Genomic DNA, 13861 nt, shown 5'->3' with positions numbered 1-13861 from the left:
AAGAAATGGGAGTGAGAAAAAATTGAGAAAGCATTTTATTGCAGACAACCATTAAAATGAAATAGGCTATTCGTCAGCTGATCAGATGATTAAGACCATAGCTAAAAAATAAAACCTGAAACTCTCCTTAAATAAAAATGAAATGTTCAAAAAAAGACTGCGCCATTTTTGTTAATCACCTCAAAAATTGGTCTGGGCATGCTTGATGCCAGTGTTTCCAGGAGGCTGGTGGGAATGTTGCTCCGGGTGGTGAAGATGGCTTCACGGAGTGCATCCATTGCCTGTAACTGATGTCCATTTTTGTAAAGTTCCCTTTCCATTTCTCGTTTCCTTTCTATTCTTTGAAGACGTGTTGTGTTCTTAAAAGCCTTCTCTCGCAAATGCCATCTGATGGTTATAGGACTGCACTCGGCACCAGTAACAACCTTCATTTGGTTCAAGGATTGGCCCGTGACTTCACGGACGGCCAATTGGACCCTTTTTTTTGGGTCTACTTTTGTTCCATAACCCTCAGGATTAAAGTTTAAAATGACTGTCTTGCTGCATCCAACCCCAGCAGCTATGTTGCGCTGCAAGAGGCCTTGCTTTACCAGCTCAACAATCTGACTGCGTTTAGAGAGAGAAAGCTTTGCATATAGAGTTCATACCTGGCAGAAAATGACATTGAATCCACATTTTTGCCAAGATTTTGGCTTTTAAAGGCTGTGGTCTTAAACATTTGATCAGCTAATGAACTACCTATTTCAGTTTAATGGTTGTTTACAATAACTTGCCTAACATTTGTTTTGTATCGCTCCCATTTCTTCTCTTTGCAATTTGAAGCTCTACTAAGAACCTCCTTAAGATCCAACAGTGCGAAATGTTTGTTTTTACAAAATTGCAGCTGGTCTTAACATTTTGATCAGGAGTGTACATGCTTACAGGTTCGGATGTGGTGGCATGGCAAGTGAACCCAAACACAGGGAAGCTGGGAGAGGCGACTGTAGTATGTGTAGCTCTAAAATGTGTAGTTCTAAAATGACATCTCTTTGGTGCTCTTATTTCCATTGTAAATGATTCACTCTAATTAGTAAAAGAACACTAAAAACACTTTGAAGCAGTTCATTTTGTTTTGAAAAATTCAATTTGATCTGTACGCATTGAAAACAATTGAAATTGTTAGTCTAAAAATAACATCTGGAGTGAATAAGATTTAGTTTGAGTTAAATAAACGTCCACATTTGCATTCATACATTTTGTTAAAGTATTTCAAACAAAGAAAGGAAAAACAAACTTTTGCTCACAGCCAGCGTTGTGTTTCACAAAACTGCCATGAAGTGACCAGCCCATGATGTCACATTCTATGACTACTTCCTGTTTCTAATTATTTGTCACGTGCTGATCGATGGATGAAAGAAACTCTGTTAGGCAGCTGATATTGATTTTATTTTTTGTTGTGGTGATTAAGAAGTTAATATTTAATGCAGTCTCTCATCGTTAGCAATGCAATGAGAGCAAACTAAGGACGCTGAGCCTTAATGCTTCTAAGTCACTATCAATGCAAAAGAGTGATTTTGTTTTATTTTTCTTTTGTTAGTTGTTCATGTAATCCACAATAACTGTAACTTCTCGCAAATGTTTATTCATGTAACCATAGTCTATTGAATACTTGAAGGCAATTATAAAAAGCACTTGGAATAAATTTATATATAGTTTATACAACCTCAAATGAACACTTGAACTTGAAATATATATTTTTGTTGTACAATTAAATCTTTTGAGCACATGATTTAAGTTTATCAATGGACCATGGTGTTATTAATTGCTTTGGTTAATTGGTTAAGGGGTAACATTTTAAACTGAACATTGGCACTGAGATCTCGTCTGACCTGCCAATAGGAAAGGGGTTTTTTTTGTCTAAACATATAAAAGAAGATCCAAGGGTTCCAGATATGAAGATTCCCAGATGTCCCAGTGTGAATTGGGTGGTGAGCCAAACTGAACTACTGATATTGAACCCTGGAACTGCAAAATGCTTGTGTGTGTGAAGGGACAAATCCAACAATAGTACACTGACACCGATCGGGAATAAAAGGACCCCGACGCAATAATTGGGAACAGAGGATATTGTTTGTGATTTCAGTTTATTTTGCATTCAATGTCTACACGTGTCCTGTAGATCAAGTGTCATAACGTTTTAATAAGTGGCCAAACAAAACTCATTAAAAGGATCTTTACTTCCCTCCGGTGCTCCGTCGTGCGATCGCCAAATTAATATGGACCCCGAAGATTCAGAGTCACTTTTTTTCGCACTTTTCTCTCAGGGAAAGCTTTTAAGTAATCATGAGCAGAAACTTTGGCTGAATCCCAATTTTACCCCTTAGTCCTTCCTACAGCTATTAACTCATTGTAAATACAGTAATAATAGTAATAGTAGTATCGCAATAGTGCGGTGAAAATATAGAGTGATGGTAAAAAATAAATAAAAATGGGGCAACGGTAGATTCCAGAAGTTGAATAAAGTTTGATAATGTGGTGTACATCTTTTATTTAGCTCACTTCCTGACCATCCATACTGTAAGCTGAATACAATAAACATATCTCACCATGAGAAATGTTGGTGGACTAGGGTGGCTATGATTCACAGCAAACAGACTTCACTACGATGTGCTGCGTTGAATGATTAGATAAGAAAACGCCGACGTCACTGTGCACTCTGGAGCGGGGTAGCCACCTGCCATGGGCGGGCCAGGTACATCCGAGCAGCCTCCGCGCTGCCACAGAGCTCGGGAGTATATGGCCACCATGGCCGAGAAAGGGGGCGCTTTAGTCGGACATAAACATGGCACTCTCTCAGCCACTTCAGTAATGTAGATTCCCCTCGCTAGCGTGCAATTTATTTAAAAATACAACATACAATGAACAGGCTAATGTGGTCGCTATCTAATCATTGTCTAATCATTTATCAACTGCAGTAGATTGCAGTGAAGTCAGATATCGGTGTTAGCTGGCTAGTTCTAACTCGCGGAAGGTAACAATTCAAAAAAACATTGCAAATTTTTACATGGAGTAGCAAATGAATATATAATAAACCATGAGTGACGTTACTGTGAAACTCAATAATTATGCGGAATTACTTACATGTATATGTTTCTTTCGGTCTCCGCTCTTCCATCTACTCAGCGAGTGTTGTAGCTCCGCCAAGCCCTTCGTTTCACGTGTGGCCAGCGACCAGCAACATATGTCACCCCTCCAGTGACATATGTTCACCCCTCCACTACGGTTTGTTCACCATTGTTGACTGCCTTTTTTTCTTGAAATTAAGGAGTCCCTCAATGATTTTTTCATTGGAGCTCTGTAGAGGTTTTGATCATTCCATCAGGGCACATGCCGACTACTGACCTCAGAACGATTCATCCGTTTAATTAATTAATTTCCGGATCATGGCGGTGAAGAGCCGCTGAGACGAGGTGGCTCTTTGCAGTACCCTCAGGAGGATCCTAGGCAGTTTAGAGGACTGGACTCACTGTTGGGGAGATGAGCTGATGTCAAAGTCTCCGATGGTTATACTGCGGCCAAAGGTGACATATCATCTCTCAGTGTCCTGTTTGACTTCGGGGTTTAGTTCCATCTTCAGTGGGCACCCTTGTAAGCGGCTACACCTCTTTGGACTCTCTGACTGGCAGACTTCAATTACAAGGTACTCTTACTTGGGCTGGAAAGGTAGTGGATATTGAAGCGCGTATGGACTCTGCCGCTGATAATTGTTTTGCGCACTGTGATTTTTCTACATTATTTTCAATGCCTTTGTCCCGATTAATTGAACCTAAATGGGTTAGATCACTCGAAGGGCATTCAGCCTGGCCACAATAGCACATCAGACTTTAGCCATCTCCTTACAGTTGTCAGGCAACCATTTTGAGACCATTGCAGTATTTTTTTTTGTCATATCCTCACACAATGCAGCCAAAGTCCTTGGGCTTGCATGGCTCGTTAAACACAGTCCTAACAATAATTGGTCCGAATCTGCTCTAGTTAGTTGGTGCCTACACATCGGCTGCCAAGAAGAGGCTTCATATAGTACAGTAAAAAAGTTAATTTTGCTAAACATTTTTTACCTACTTTAATTTCCTGACTATACAGCACACCCATATTTAAGTCGCACCTACTAAATTTAAAGAAAAATCTATAAGTTGCTATAAGGTGTCCACGTCATAACATGGGATACTAGCACACAGAAAGATGTTACACAGACAGATTTTTTAAACTTTTAATTAAACAAATGTTTTTTCTAAACATTGCTAAACAGTGCTAAACAGTGCGTGTAAAACGACTAGTTAAACAGCAGCCCATCAGAAAAGTCCTTCATCGCTGTCCTCGCCCTTCTCCTGGCAACTAAAACCACTAAAGTCGTCCTCTTCAAGTGTTGGAACCAAACAGCCCCACAATTCCCTCAGCACACACACCGCCAGTCTCTCTCCTTCTTTTGTTGTCGCTACCAGCGTCACCCCCGCCCTGAGGCAAATCAGCCCCCGAACCCATACTGTCCTCTCCAACACGCAACAGTCCAGCCCCCTGAAACCTGCCGGTGACAGTGAACCCCCTGACATGCCAAGATCCATCTGCAGACCCGAGCAAAAGCCGCTAGATTGATCACCATCAACGTGAAAGCCGCATCACATGCACCTCTCCACATGTTTTTCATGGTGAGTAGTGATGTGCTGATCGATGCTGAAATATCAATACCAGATCTTTAGCCTTTAAAATTTATAGTCAAATAAAAAAATAGCGATATTTGGATACTTTAGTCACTGAGGTAATATATATGATTAACAGGAACACAGTGGAAAGTAATTATTGAGACCTTGTCTAAATATTATGCAGTTGTTTAAAATACATTAATAAATTACGGATGTATTATATACTTTATTTTATGAGCTATGCTATGAGTTGAAATACATCGCTTTTTCAAATTTACTCAACATATTAGGTGAATTTGCACAAATATCGGTATCGGGTCTGTATCGCTGATACCAGCCTGCACATCACTAATGATGAGGGCACGCGCACAAAGCACAAAATGACTGCTCCGAAGCACACGAGATGTTGCGAGACCAGAGCGCCACCACGAATTAGCCGCATCACTGTATGAGTCTCAGGGTCTAAAGCGTGACAAAAAGTAGAGGTTATACACAGGAAATTACGGTAGTTATATTATTCAAATTTTGCAGTTTAACCTTTAGAGAAATATTGCACTGTTAAAGATGTTTGTTTAGTAGTTTAATGAATGGAGCAATGCACTGTTAAGTTTATTTTGCTATATATACAGTATATATATATATATATATATATATATATATACTGTATATATATATGTTGCACATAGCATATTAGCAGTTTAATCATGTTTTGTTATTAACAATTCTTGGCGCTTCTCTTTCCACATCGATCTTCTGGCAGGGGGGAGCGCACAAGGGCCGACAGGCAGAGAGAAAGACAACAACACCAACTTATCAACAGCCCAATTGCTACAACAATCACATAACCCGAAAACGGAAGTGAAAACCCTCACCCCAAGGCACGACCCCTTGGTGAGCTTTAACTTTTTTCGCAATCGTATAGAGTCGATCATTTTGGGCAGCGTTATCTTGCATGATTCAATTCAATGTGAGAGTTTCCATGCATGCGCTCTGTGACGGGTGACTCAAGTGACTCGTGAACCTGCCGTGGGCTCACGGGTTCAGTGAGTCGTGTGGGTGGACTTGTTACGCATGTGCGAGTTTCTCGGTTGACATAGACGGCGCATTGAGTTCCGAATCAAATGTCAATGTCACCGCCATATTGGATGTGGCAAGAGAGAACGGGGAAGATGCCTAATTCATGTTCTGCATGGAATTGTACTAACCGGTTTGAGACCTTGTTCTCATCAACACAATCTTGTGTATCATCTTGTGTCTCGTGACACCTCTAATTTACATAAATGAAATTTTGACATAAACACAATTTACCAATTTTCCTCCACATGCTTGTTATGGATGTACACTTTGCTCTTTTAACATGCATTGAATGCATGTATGGGTAATATGTTCATGTAAATGGGACAATACATGCATGTGAATGTAGAATACATGGATGTGATATGACAGTTCATCTGTCAAGCTGTTGTCACTGGAGAAGGTATTGCAAGAAGAAAAGAAAAGAAACATAAGCGTCAAGACACAATGGCATCTGTGTTTATTTTCTTCTATGAGAACATATAGCGTCTATTGCTAAGCCATATTATATCGACATCACTGTATGGTTTATATCTTTCCAAGAATGGGGATTTAATCACACACCTTTCACCGAGCAGCTCTGACAGCCAACAACCTCATCATGTCAGTACCAGACTAAGGAGAGGATGCCCTTGAAGCACCAACAACCTCTGAGGACCTTGAGTTTCTTCACCCACTGTGGTGTCCACTCGCTATTACGAAGGCCAGTGAACGAAGAACCTTTCAGTCAGAGACATTAAAAAAAACACTTGGTGATCTTTCGCTGTGAAACTAAGTAACCACAGAGTCATCATCACTATCTCATCATAGCGGGTAGCGTTACTATTTAGTTTGGATTCTAATTGGAACCATGCTGTGGCTCAGGTACAGTACAGACGTGTTGAGTTGTGCCATCATGTTTTACCCTGCTCTCCATTTTCAGATGAGTACGAGTTGATACGCTTCACTTGTTCTCATAATTATTTCCGCTCCCCTCCCTCTTGCATGACCAGTCTCTGTCATGCTCACACTCTCAGCCCAAGCGCGGGTGTCGATTCCCGAGGGTACGGCACTGCAGGGCTTATTGTAGGCATCTGCAGATAGGGTTTGGGAGGGATCTTGGATGGAACATTCCAAATGGAGAGAATTAAACTAAAGGAGGTCGTATTGGTCACTTGAGCGTGTCGGATAGACTGAGAGGATAGGCCAGTTACTTTTCATCAGCCACCTGACGCAGATTAGTTGGCGTGTGCTCAGCGTGTGAGTGTGTTACGGGGCAGCCTTGTGGGCAACGGATGCCATTTACTTTTCAACCAAATGTGTTTATGCCGCTGTGATTCAGCGAGGCATTCAAAGGATAGATTACAATCCCTGTCTTCCTCCTGTACAACACAAGACTGCCGTCGTCTCCAGACATGCAAGCTTTAGTGGTTGTCTGCATTGGCTAGATAAAAAGAAACAATGGTCCTAATAGGCAGCACAGCAGAACCTCCATACCCAGTCTTTCAGTGGCGCACATTTCTTCCAACAATGCCTAAATGTATTTTGAGTGGCAGATTAAGGATATTGGTCAGAAGGGCTCTGCATTGTCAGCGCTGAAAAGTGGACTAAATGTGCCTATGGATGATAATTCATACATTTTTGAATAGTCGGCAGACAAAAAAGGCATTTTGCTCTGGCTTTTGGGGAATGTGTTTCACAGATTGTTAATTATGGGCAGCATAATCTCATTAAGTCCTGTGTCTATACGACTGTTTCTCAAGCATTACTCATGACGTAGAAGTTCAGGGCGTCCTCTTTTGTGTAAGTTAAAAGGAATCCGCATATAGACTGTCTTATTTGTATTCCTACACTGGAAGCTGGATGTCCAGTCACAGCAAAAGTTGGCTCATGGGGAAAAATATGTACCCTAATCCCTCGTTTATCACGCTTAATTGGTTCCAGTCCTGATAGTGATGAGTGAATTTTTGCGAAGTAGGATTTCTTATTTATAAACGGATTATTCTCATAGTTGTAGAATAAACAATCTAAACAATTTTTAACATTATCAGAGCCTTCTAGACATGAAATAATACTCCTACTATTATATCCAGTGTATAGACATAATAATGGACGATTTGCCATTTAAGATATAAATGAGACTTGTGCTTGAATGTGTTGCTATAAATGTGTTCCTTAGAGGAACTGAGTATTTGGCATGGATTATGGCCGCAACAATAGACTGTGTTTTTATTAGGGATTTTTATTAAGGATTATTGTGCCTGTTATGAGACAGTTCAAACCTGCCATAAAAGCCTGCTGTTCCGAAGATCAAGTCGGGTGCTTCTGTCTCTCTCCAAACATTACAGTAACATTACTGACACCTACTGATCAGTGTAGAGTACTTCACATTATTAGGTCTTTGATTGTGTCTTCTGAATTCAACCACGAAACAGCATGATTTATTAATTACCGTAGTATATTTCTGAACAAACGTGATAGAGCGAAGACGCAAAATTCGAACAGGGATGTGGCGAGGGACTACTTTAGATCCAATAATGCTCATCCACCTCATGTCAATAATCTCTGCCTCGGACTACATGCAGTGCAATTTTCTACTTCAAGACAATGACCAACGTCTTTCTTGTCTTGTAACGTTGGAAGCCATGTGGACCGTCAAGGTTACATTTTTTCTCATTAGAGAATAAAACCTTTTTCCACCTTTCAATGTCCCATGTTTGATGCTCCCCGGCAAAGTCTGAACGGGCAGTTTTGTGGCGTTGAAGGAGACAAGGTCTTTGAATTCATTTTTTGTTTTTTAAACTCTTTTCCCGCAGATGCCATCTGATGCTGTCTGCAGTCGGCACCAGTAAGGGCCTTAATTTGTGTGGAAGACCGCCCTCTGTCTTGATGGACAGCCAATCGGATCCTCCGGCTCAGCGTAGGTGTGATTTTTTGGGTCTACCACTTGCCTTTTTTGTTCCATAATGCTCAGGATCTTTCAAAAAATGTAGAATGACTGTCTTACTGCTCCCAACCTCAGCAGCAATGGCACGCTGCGAGAGGCCTTGCTTATGCAGCTTGACAATCCGACCACGTTCAAAAAGAGAAAGTTTCTTAGCTTTAGCCATCAGGAGGGCATGACAGTGTGAATGCCTGACAGAAAATGAACATTTTGAGCAGATTTTGACTGCGGCCTGTGGTCTTAAACTTTTGATCAGGTGATAAACAACCTTTTTCTTTTTCTTTTTTGTTCAAATTACAAGTTCCAAATGTTTTTTGTCTCACTCAGCCTTCTTGCTTTTGCATGTTGTAACTGTACTTAAAACCTCATTAAGATCCAAATGTGCAAAATGCAAATTTTTGCAATTTTTCAACTGGTCTTAAGATTTTGATCAGGAGTATATATTGTGGCTGGGAGCATACTCATAGAAACGTGGAGACAACGTCACTTCCACATAGCTGATAATGATACTCATATAATGTTATGTTATGTAGCGGTTTCATTGGTAATGACATTTGCTGATTTGCTACACAACGTTGTGAGCTGATTCTCGATAGCCTGTTGTGAGTATAATACCGTTAGCTTGTAAACAAGGTGGCAATAGGCGCCATCTAATTATCTAGTAGCTACTTCTTACCAGGGTTGCTGGAACAGCAGAAGTCTTCAAAATATGTTTCTTCCTCTGTCTTGGGCGTGTAGGAACGTAATCCCTATCGCTGAAGTGTGCACTAGACATATAAAGCTGTTTCATCCTGGCCACTTTGGTTCCAACTTTTTAGCAAATATGGAAAAAAGCCAGAGTTGTCTAACAGCAATGTCCGTGACAGAAAACAATGGAATATATACAGTATGTCGATTCAAACACATTCTATCGTTACAGCCCAGATAATTGCAAGTTAATTTTGTAGATATTTTTTCTGACAGTACGACTCCAGCCTAGCTCTCAGTTTAACTCTCTCACGTCGCAGCATTCGCGCATGTAAACACTGTGGAACAAATAGGCAAGCAGCACCCTGCAGTGATACGAACGGCGAGAAAATAACACCGATCGATTGAGGTCTGACTTTTTTGTGAAAAACGTTTGTGTGACGCAAATGTATTCCTCTTTGTGAATACCTAAAGAAGGAAAGCCGTTTGAAAACCAACAAAGCACAGTTAGCTTCCTACAAGATTGAATACGGAATTGCATGTTCCAAGAAACGTCACACGATCACAGAGGTCATACTGCCCACTGTGAGAATTTTCTCCTTCTTAATGGGAGCCTAACAGAAAAGGTTTGAGAATCACTGGATTAAGTATCACTCCGCTTTTTACACATGGCTCAAAAATGAGGTTGAAAGTGAACGTGAGGAGTGATGGCTCACGCCAATGGCCACATTCAAACACCCTAAGTACAACTGCGGTCGTCACAAGGATAGCTGCCTGGATTAAATCGCTGTGGTCCCAATTAAAGTCAGATTTACTGACATCAGTCACAGTTCATCACAGTGATTATGCTCAAGATGTTGAGAGGGGATTATATAAAGCTCAAGGGAGCTGCCACCAATTGAAGGTCTTCATTTTCTCACTTTACTTCCTCTCTTACACCAAGCAACGTGACGTTACATTTGCATCCACATAACCATGTTGATACACATGATTCTCAAAAGACTTTCAATAATGAGCTCAATCATACCTTTCTTACTGATTGGAATGAATTCAAAAATGAAGATCATTCACCCCAAAAGCTGTCGATTTACATAGTTAATCTGAACTGCAGATAATGTTATCCAAGCTTATAAACAAACCTATTGATTCACTCACATAAGCAATTTTGGTCCAGTCAATATGCACCTTGCAGGGACATGATAAGGATGGAACATTTAAGCATACATTTGTAATAATAGCATTGTTTTTCCTTGAATGGCTCGCCAATGGATCTTGTACTGCGGATGCTCCAGGGTATGCAGCTATAATCAAACAAAATGTGAAGAAAGTTTGAACTGGAGCTGACCTGACCGGTCAGTCCTAGCATTATGAGTCTAAACCAGTCCTAAAACTTTACATGATGGTGGTTTTAGTAAAACACAAGAACCCAGTTAACTTTTAGGTGCGGTACTTGGTGAATCAGAATGTCAAGTACACTTTCCATTGCAATTAGTAAATAACAAAATACTCTCTGGCACATTGATTGATAACACTTTTAGTTCTGAAACAAGTAACCTATTTATTTATAACTCAGATCATAGATCAATATCCTGAAGGTCCCTTGCAAAATGAAGAAGTAATGAAGCTAGGGCTGATGCATGCTGTTGCATCGCGTGGCATCACGCAGGACGCAACGGGACCAAAAATTGCCATGACTGCTTCATAGAAGTGGTGGTGACAGTTAGCGTTGGGCATCGATGGGAACAGGGACGAACATTCAGATATTCCCGGAATTCATTTTTTAAAACGTTGACTCCTATGTTTGCGAGATCGATAGCCAAATCAGACTCCTCCGAATCCAATCGTCGCATAGTTGACTATTCTAAGACACCCCTAGAAAACAGTAATAAAAGACAGAATAATTACTACTATCACCGGTTGCATTTTTTATCTGCTGAGATGCTATTTGGATGTGCTTGAGGACCCCTAAAAGCAGAGCCACCCCTCCCTAAACAAAGAACACGTCTTGGGCCCACAATCCATTTGGTGGTCTGTTTGGTGCAAGGGGGTGCATTCTCGGCAAATGCGGAAAGGATGTGCCTCGCTGCCGTAAGGTGCCAAGTCAGCCTGAGACAGGCGAAAAAAAGAGATGTGTAATCTGACACCGTGCCCGTTGCAGCAACGACTGACACGCAGCGGCTGACCAATCAGCATTCAAATGCACCAAGATGGTGTAAACAGAGGTGGCCTCCAAACAGCAATATGAATCGCGAGTAAAAGAAAGACAAATTCGAAACAAGAGTAGGCTGGTGCTTCACTTGAAGGTGGGTATGTTGTTGAAAAATAAAAACTTTGTGGCATCAACACTAGCTGCTAGCCTGCTTATTATGAGACAGAAAAGAGTCTGATTCTGTCTAGATGGGGACTGGAGATGAGATTTTCCAGCGGCCCTGATTATCATTTATTGGATATCTTGTTAATGCCGTTGTCTGCACACGCATTCACCTCTGTTGAAAAGGGGTGGTTAATTGACCGGCTCAGCTCATCAATGGTGCAAAAACGCTCGAGTGGCCTGGCTGGCTATCATCAGCATCAACTCAGAAGTGGCAGGGGAGCTGTCATATGATGACATATTGATGGCTTTGCATCCAGAAAACGCAGACATGTGCAACTGTAAAAGGCTTGGGCCATTCTTGAAAGAGGCTTTTCATGTGATTTGTTCCTACTAAGATTGTAAACCTAAATGGTATTTCATGATGCAGATTTTGTAATAAAATTCTGCTTAGGGCCCCATTTTGGCCAGGTACACAAAAGCATACAAAATTATGAGAAAATACTGATTAGCAACAGCACACGATGAACGATGGTAGGTAGAGCACAAAGAACTAGTCGAGCACTAAACAAGAATGTGCTCGTGACAAGACGTGGTACAAGGCAATGACAAGGAAAACAGTCCGCTGTCTGCCGCATGGCTTACAAAGGTCTCTTTGCTGTGCAAGTAGATGGCTCTGCCAACACGAATACCAAATAAGAACACTGAAAAGAGAGAGCAGTGTAAGACTGAAATCACTTCCAGTGGTAAAACACGCTCATGACACAATTATAATCAAAAGGTAGGCTGTTTTATTGTTTTCATGTTTTACACTGCATTATTGGTTAACAGTTACTGCTAAAACTAATAATAGTTAACATAAAAAACATATTAGCTCTGCTTCTCCCTAGGCCGCACGGTGGCTGAGTGGTTAGCATGTTGGCCCCATAGTCAAGAGATCGGGAAGACCTGGGTTCAAATCTCTGTTTGGCATCTGTGTGGCGTTTGCATGTTCTCCCCGTGGGTGGGTTTTCTCCCACATTCCTAAAACATGCATGTTAGGTTAATGAGGTTTGCGCATTTGGAAGTGAGCCCTGAAAGCAGTTTTGAACGGTTCTGCATGCTGGGTTTTTTTTAACATTGAGTTCCATTGACGTAAATGCAAGCTGGACTTCCTTATATTGGCATGCCCAGCATGCCCGCTGTGCTTCACTCTGTTCACGGCATTAGCACCTCGAGCAATGGAAATGTATGTTCGGGTGTGCCTAAAGAGGCAAGCATCAGGCAGAAGTGGTTGGAGTTGCTGAAAAGGGGTTCGGCAGCTGTACGGAAGTTCTCAGGAGCGCTTGGGAGTGTGACCAATCACAGCGGAGTCTGCTCGGCAGGAGGCATACCTGGAGGAGGGCCGGGGGTGGAGTAAATTACACAGACCGTTTGGCCGGGAGGCAGGAAACACTGTAGGAAGAGGTGCAGAGTCTGGAAGATCTAGAAAGCTTTCTGTGCAGGTTATTGTATATAGCTACTCTATAAGAGTCCAGAACTCCAGGAAATGAGTATAATAGGTCACCTTTAAACGTACATTATGTACATTGCCTGACCACGGCAGCGGCTCCTCCCGCGGCGGCCGACTCCTGCCAACCTCCGTGGACGCACGGCGGCTGCTCACATAGCGTATCCAACATTAATGCGCCTTGCTCGGCCACGGTGGGCGGCTTCTCCCGGCCAACACCCTGGTCTTCCCGACCTCCGTGGACACACGGCGGCTGCTCACATAGCGTATCCGACATTAATGCACCTTACCCGGCCACGGCGGGTGGCTCTTCTCTCTGTACACTTTGGTTCTTCCGTTCACGATAGCCGTAGGTGCGTGTGGTAACACGTACGTCAGGATGTAAGTCCCGCTTCAACGTGATGTTCCTCAATCTAACTTGTTAACAAATAAACTATACTAGGAGTGTCTGAGTAGATGAGTCTGATTCGACTATCAATCTCGCCATCAAATCATATAAAAATGTCATGTGATCAGGATCGTACCATTCTGACTACATGAGCATGAGCTGCACCGGAGCGCATACACTTTTACCAAAAATGTCTTTGTTTTTGTTATAAAGAGTAAATTTTGATACAGAAACAACCTAATTTGTGCTAATAAAGAATTGAAAATGACATGTGAGTTTAACAGAACTATACTTAGCAAGCATGAATAGT

At 41.6% G+C, this 13861-nt stretch overlaps 1 protein-coding gene and 1 long non-coding RNA gene across 2 annotated transcripts in view; one reads left to right on the top strand and one right to left on the bottom strand.

Moving 5' to 3' along the window:
• LOC129191450 (chemokine-like protein TAFA-1) overlaps positions 1-3131 on the bottom strand; it is a 59679-nt gene extending 56548 nt beyond the window's left edge. Inside the window, exon 1 of the mRNA XM_054794837.1 lies at positions 3121-3131. The gene's annotated coding sequence lies outside the window, so the exon portion shown is untranslated. The remainder of the gene's footprint in view (positions 1-3120) is intronic.
• Positions 3132-3391: 260 nt separating this feature from the next.
• Positions 3392-8646, top strand: LOC129180780 (uncharacterized). The gene is made up of 3 exons (XR_008570308.1): positions 3392-4685; positions 5440-5570; positions 8549-8646. It is a non-coding gene; the product is annotated as an uncharacterized LOC129180780 (long non-coding RNA).
• Positions 8647-13861: the final 5215 nt, after the last annotated feature.

Source organism: Dunckerocampus dactyliophorus, chromosome 1 (assembly GCF_027744805.1).
Source record: "Dunckerocampus dactyliophorus isolate RoL2022-P2 chromosome 1, RoL_Ddac_1.1, whole genome shotgun sequence".
Lineage (NCBI taxonomy): Eukaryota > Metazoa > Chordata > Actinopteri > Syngnathiformes > Syngnathidae > Dunckerocampus > Dunckerocampus dactyliophorus.
Note: the sequence above shows the minus strand (reverse complement) of the source record. Positions and strands in the feature narration are given on the sequence as shown.